Raw genomic sequence first — 6,294 nt, forward strand, 5'->3', positions numbered from 1 at the left:
CTTTAATCCATGGGCTACAGAATGAATGCTGTGTTTGCAGGCATGAAAACAACGTCCATCTACTTGTAAATCTTTATCAGAGCTCTTGGGAGACCAGGTGCATTGTCAGCTAGCACTAATATTTTGAAAGGAATTTTTCTTTCTTAGCAATAGGTCTCAATATTGGTGTGCAAAATATTCAGTACATTAGTGCTGGAAAACAAACGTGCTATCATTCAGGTCTTGCTGTTTTATTTATAGAGTACAGGCAGAGTACAATTGCCATAATTCTTAAGGGACCTACAAATTTAAGAATGGTAAATAAACAAGCGTTGGATCAACTCAACTCAAAGGTGTATAACCCCTAATGAGAGAGACAGCCTTTTTTTTGAAGTTTTAATGTCAGGCATTGACTTCCTGTCCCTACCTATGAAAGTCCTAGATGGCATCTACTTTCAGTATATAGCTGTTTTGTCAACATTGAAAATCTGTTGTTAGGTGTAACCTCCTTCATCAATATTTTAGCTACATCTTCTGGATAACTCGCTGCAGCTTTTACATAAGCACCTGTTGCTTCACCTTGCACTTTTATGTTATAGAGACAGCTCTTTTTCCTTCAGCCTCATGAACAAACCTTTGGTAGCTTTAAACTTGTCTTCTGCAGCTATCTCACCTTTCTCAGTTTTCATAGAGTTCAAGAGAGTTATAGCTTTGCTCTGGACTATACTTTGGCTAAAGGGAATGTTGTGGCTGGTTTGACCGATCCAGACAACTTAAATTTTCCCTATATTAGCAATAAGGCTCTTTTGCTTTCTTATCATTTATGTGTTCACTGGAATAGCACTTTGGATTTTTTTCAAGAACAGTTTCTTTGCACTCACAACTTGACTAACCGTTTGGCCTAGGAGGTCTAGCTTTCAGCCTAACAGCTTTTTGACCTGCCTTCTCCACTAAGCTTAATCATCTCTAGCGTTTGACTTAAAGTGAGAGATGTGCAACTCTTCATTTTACTTGAACACTTAACGGCCATTGTAGGGTTATCCGTTGGCCTAATTTCAATAATTTTGTGTCCCAGGGAACAGTGAAGCCTGAGAAGAGGGAGGGAAATGAGGGAACAGCCAGTCAGTGAAGCAGTCAGAACACATACAACATGAATCCATTAAATATGCTGTCTTACATGGACACAGATCGTGGTGCTCCTAAACAGGTATAATAGTAACATCAAAGATCACGGATCAAAGATTACCATAAAAGATAAAATAATAATAATGTTTTATATATTGTGAGAATTACCAGAATGTGATAGAGAGACATGAAGTGAGTACACGCTGTTAGGAAAATGCCGCTGGTAGCCTTGCTCATTCAGGGTTGCTGCAAACCTTCAAACTGTAAAAAATGCAATGTCTGTGAAGCACAATAAAGTACAATAAAGTGATATGTGACTGTATGTAAATTTCTGGAGCCAAAATGCTTCTTCTTCTCTTAGACTTTTACTAGTTCTATTGCAATGCCTCTTGCAAGAAGTTTGTGCAGTTCTACCATAGATATTTGTTTATCCCTGCTTTTTTCTCTTTTCCCTGAATTTCTTCTTCTTTATCTTGTTTCTTTCCTTTCCATTGTCTTCTCCCATTATTTTTCTTTCATTTTTTTCTGTACAATGCCCTTTGATTTGATCAGTTTCTCTTTCTTTTGCTGTTTGTTTACGCCTGTTATTTGTGGTGAGCAACCCTATTCATTATCTCTTATTGTGGACGTAAAATGTTAACTTCAGAACAAAGTCATAAAGGATTGCTCCAGGAAAGAAATTTACCATGACTAGCATTTTTTTATTTCTGGGTATTGTGTTTTGCTTGATTTTGATAAGCATTCTTAGTCTTATGTTGCCATAGCTCCGACCATTTGTTTTCACCTGCAGGATTAGCCTGGAACCAATAACTTTAGAATGTAAGGTTATAAGAATCTCTATCTTAATACTCTGTGACTCAGCATCAAGTTAATCATGATGATTGTGTGGCCTTGAAATTATTCTGTTTTAGATAAGTGCTCTTGTTATTTGTTTCTGATACTGGGTTCTCATCTTACTCGCAATTCTGGTAATTGGTTTTCAACATTGCTTTTTGTGCCTAAGTCTTTGCTGCCTTGGTAACCTGCATTATGCCACAGGATAGCTAGGACTAGAATTTTGTTTTGCTTCTGTTCATTCCTCCTTTTTACCTAGAGTTCTCTTCCCTGAACACTATACCAATAGCCAGGTTCATGCTCCTTGCTGATAGCTTACTTAGATTTCTGAGTCTTAGGCCCCTGAATTTCTTTTCTCTCAGCTCAGTTGGCCTATTGGGAGTTACCATTGCCATATAGCAGATAACCCCATGCCTGACGCTTCCAAACGTCAGTGTGCATAGAAATTACTTGTATATATTAAAATTTCAAATGTATGAGTTTTGTCATCTGGGATTGTGATTTATTGTGATTTGTGGTAAAGCCCAGGGCTTTTCATTTTTAACAAGTTCTCTTGGTGATTTTGATGCAAGTGGTCAGCACACCACACTTTGACAAACATTATAAATTACAATTAAGGCTTGCAAAGGAACTGTTTCTTCCTGTATATTGTCATATAATTTGTATGCTAATTCAAAATTAAACTTCACAGATGTTAAAGGACTGGGTCTGTATGTATTCTACTGCCTGACATACATGATGTTTTTACCTGTGCGGTGTGCTGAGACTTCAACAGCTGGATTCCGAATGAAAAGAGAGTAAGCAAAAGATGAAAATGATCAGGCTCTGGTTCCAGTATTGGACTCTGTATGGGTGGCTTGAAGTTAAAACCACACTTTCCAAGGATGCATAGTAAACGAACTCTATTTGAGTATGAGCTCATCAGTACTGCTTAATGACTCTAGTTTTCAGCCAGAGACAGCACTTGCATTAAGGCATAGGGTTTTTGGTAATTTTAGTTTTTTTTTTTGGTCATCTGTATAGTTTTGGGAAGATAGCTGGGGATATAAAAACTAAGGTCTGGCATTTGAAAGAAATACATTTTCAAGAACTGGGTAGCTGTTCTTGAAAAGGCCAAGAGTACTGTTCAAGTGAGCACGGGAGAACTAAAAAATATTAAGCATCATGGATATTTGTTGGTTTGAGCTGACAGCATTAACTTTTCTTTCTTATTGAGTACCTTAATTTAATTGTGTAGAGTCACCCCTTCCCCTTGCATAAAGTCTGGTGGGTCTATAGTTATGCCCCACTTCCTCCTCTAAGGGATGAATAAGTGACTAAAATGAGGCCAACTTAAGACTTCCTTCCTGAAATTTGAAAATGGAAGGAAATAACAAATAAACAAACAAATCTTAGTGTATTTTATTCTAGTAAAGGGTCCAGTGCATACTCTGTTTGTGACCAAAAAATCCTAACTGATAAACTCAAAAGAATAAGGCAGAAACTGAGGCAGAAGGACTGAATAACTATAATACAAGCTTGGGGAGAGGTGGTTCTGTGGAGGAAGATAAGCATTTTGGAGGACTTGTGTGGGCCCAGGATTTGGTCTAGAAATATTAGCTTTAAGGATGAGAATAAGACAACTAGTTTTACATTTTACCTGCTGGTGATACTGGATTACTAATGTATTGGCAAAGTTGAGCCCACAATTTGAAATTCTTTTGTACCTATAAAGAAATGGCTGGAAAAGGCAGAGACTGACAGAACATGCCTTACTCTGATAAGCAGCTCTAGTTCTAAGTCAGGCCCCATGTAATCATCTTCATTCACTTCTACAAACCAAGCTATCCTGAAATGTATACTGAAATGTGACTCTAGGAACAATAAGCAGAATGTGAAGATGGGAACAGAAATACTGATTGGGGCTGGGCGCGGTGACTTACGCCTATAATCCCAGCACTTTGGGAGGCCAAGGCAGGTGGATCACGAGGTCAAGAGATCGACACCATCCTGGTCAACATGGTGAAACCCCGTCTCTACTAAAAATACAAAAATTAGCTGTGCATGGTGGCACATGCCTGTAGTCCCAGTTACTCGGGAGGCTGAGGGAGGAGAATTGCTTGAACCCAGGAGGCGGAGGTTGCGGTGAGCCGAGATTGCGACACTGTACTCCAGCCTGGGCAACAAGAGCGAAACTCCATCTCAAAAAAAAAGAAAGAAATACTGATTGAACCTTATATTCTATACCTTATGAAATATGGTTGTCACATAGAATTTTTTGTGGGGGTGGAGGTTAAGATAGAGAATAAACAGATCTTAAAAATTGTGTTCATATTTGTAGCTTGCAAGTAAAATGTATTAGCGTTGCCTAACATGATACACTATTATGGCATGATTAAATGGTAGATCTAGAGATAAATGTGTTCATGTATGACTTTGTTTTATTTGAAGTCAATAATTCCTACAAGTAAAGATAAAAATGTTTAAGAGAAATGTTAAATGATTGAGCATTGAGATATATAAAAAATACTTTGTAATTCATTTTATAATTATATACCACTCTTTTTTTACTAAAATTACATGTCTATTTTTAAGCTATTTTATTTTACTATAGATGTATATATGAGCTAGAAATGTTAATGTAATTTTTCTCCCTTGGTGAATTGTAAGAATAAATTTTATGAGACCAACATCATCCTGATACCAAATCCTGGCAAAGACACAACTAAAAAATAAATTTCAGGCCAGTATCCATGAGGAACACTGATGCAAAATCTTCAATAAAATACTGGTAAACTTAATGGAACAGCACATCAAAAAGCTTATCCATCATGATCAAGTAGACTTCATCCTGGGGATCCAAGACTGGTTCAACATATGCAAATCTATAAACATAATCCATCACATAAGCAGAACCAGAGACAAAAATCACTTGATTATCTCAATAGATGTGGAGAAGACCTTCAACAAAATTCAACAGCACTTTATGCTAAAAACTCTTAATAAACTAGCTATCAGTGGAATGTATATCAAAATAATAAATGCTATTTAGGACAAACACATAGCCAATATCATACTAAATGGGCAAAAACTGGAAGCATTCCCTTTGAAATCTGGCACTAGACAAGGGTGCCCTCTCTCACCATTCCTATTCAACACAGTATTGGAAGTTCTAGCCAGAGCAATCAGGCAAGAAAAAGAAATAAAGGGTATACAACTAGGAAAAGAGGAAGTCAAATTGTCTCTATTTGCAGATGACATGATTGTATATTTAGAAGAACCCATCATCTCCACACAAAATCTCCCTAAGATGATAAGCAACTTCAGCAGTCTCAAGATACAAAATCAATGTGCAAAAACCATAAGCATTCCTATATAACAATAACACACAAACAGAGAGCCATATCATGAGAAAACTCCCATTTGCAATTACTACAAAGAGAATAAAATACCTAGGAATATAACTAACACAGGACATGAGGGACCTCTTCAAGGAGACTACAAACCGCTGCTCAAGGAAGTAAGAGAGGACACAAATAGATGGAAAAACATTCCATGCTCATGGTTAGGAAGAATGAATGTCATGAAAATGGCAATACTGCCCAAAGTAATTTATGGATTCAATGCTATCCCCATCAATCTAACATAGACCTTCTTCACAGAACTGGAAAAAGTCACCTCAAACTTCATATGGAATCAAAAAAGAGCCCACATAGCCTAGACAATCCTAAGCAAAAAAAAAAAGAAAAAAAAAAGGCATTCCATTCCAAGGCCTCTGTATGCCCGCGGAGTAGCCATCATGAGCAAAGCTCACCCTCCTGAGTTGAAAAAATTTATGGACAAGAAGTTATCATTGAAATTAAATGGTGGCAGACATGTCCAAGGAATATTGTGGGGATTTGATCCGTTTATGAATCTTGTGATAGATGAATGTGTGGAGATGGCGACTAGCGGACAACAGAACAATATAGGAATGGTAATACGAGGAAATAGTATCATCATGTTAGAAGCCTTGGAACGAGTATAAATAATGGCTGTTCAGCGGAGAAACCCATGTCCTCTCTCCATAGGGCCTGTTTTACTATGATGTAAAAATTAGGTCATGTACATTTTCATATTAGACTTTTTGCTAAATAAACTTTTGTAATAGTCAAAAAAAAAAAAAAAAAGCTGGAGGCATTACGCTACCTGACTTCAAACTATACTACAAAGCTACAGTAAGCAAAACAGCATGGTACTGGTACCAAAACAGAGGTATAGACCAATAGAACAGAACAGAGGCCTCAGAAATAATGCCACACATCTACAACCATCTGATCTTTGACAAACCTTTCGAAAACAAGCAATAGGGAAAGATTTCCCTGTTTAATAAATGGT

General features: G+C 37.1%; 1 pseudogene; it reads left to right on the forward strand.

Annotated features, from left to right (window-relative positions):
- Window positions 1–5,657: 5,657 nt before the first annotated feature.
- LOC116532332 lies at window positions 5,658–6,086 on the forward strand (annotated as a pseudogene).
- The last annotated feature ends 208 nt before the right edge of the window (window positions 6,087–6,294 follow it).

The sequence above is a fragment of the Sapajus apella genome, unplaced genomic scaffold (assembly GCF_009761245.1).
Source record: "Sapajus apella isolate SASKATOON/1434 unplaced genomic scaffold, GSC_monkey_1.0 scaffold75, whole genome shotgun sequence".
NCBI classification, from domain to species: domain Eukaryota; kingdom Metazoa; phylum Chordata; class Mammalia; order Primates; family Cebidae; genus Sapajus; species Sapajus apella.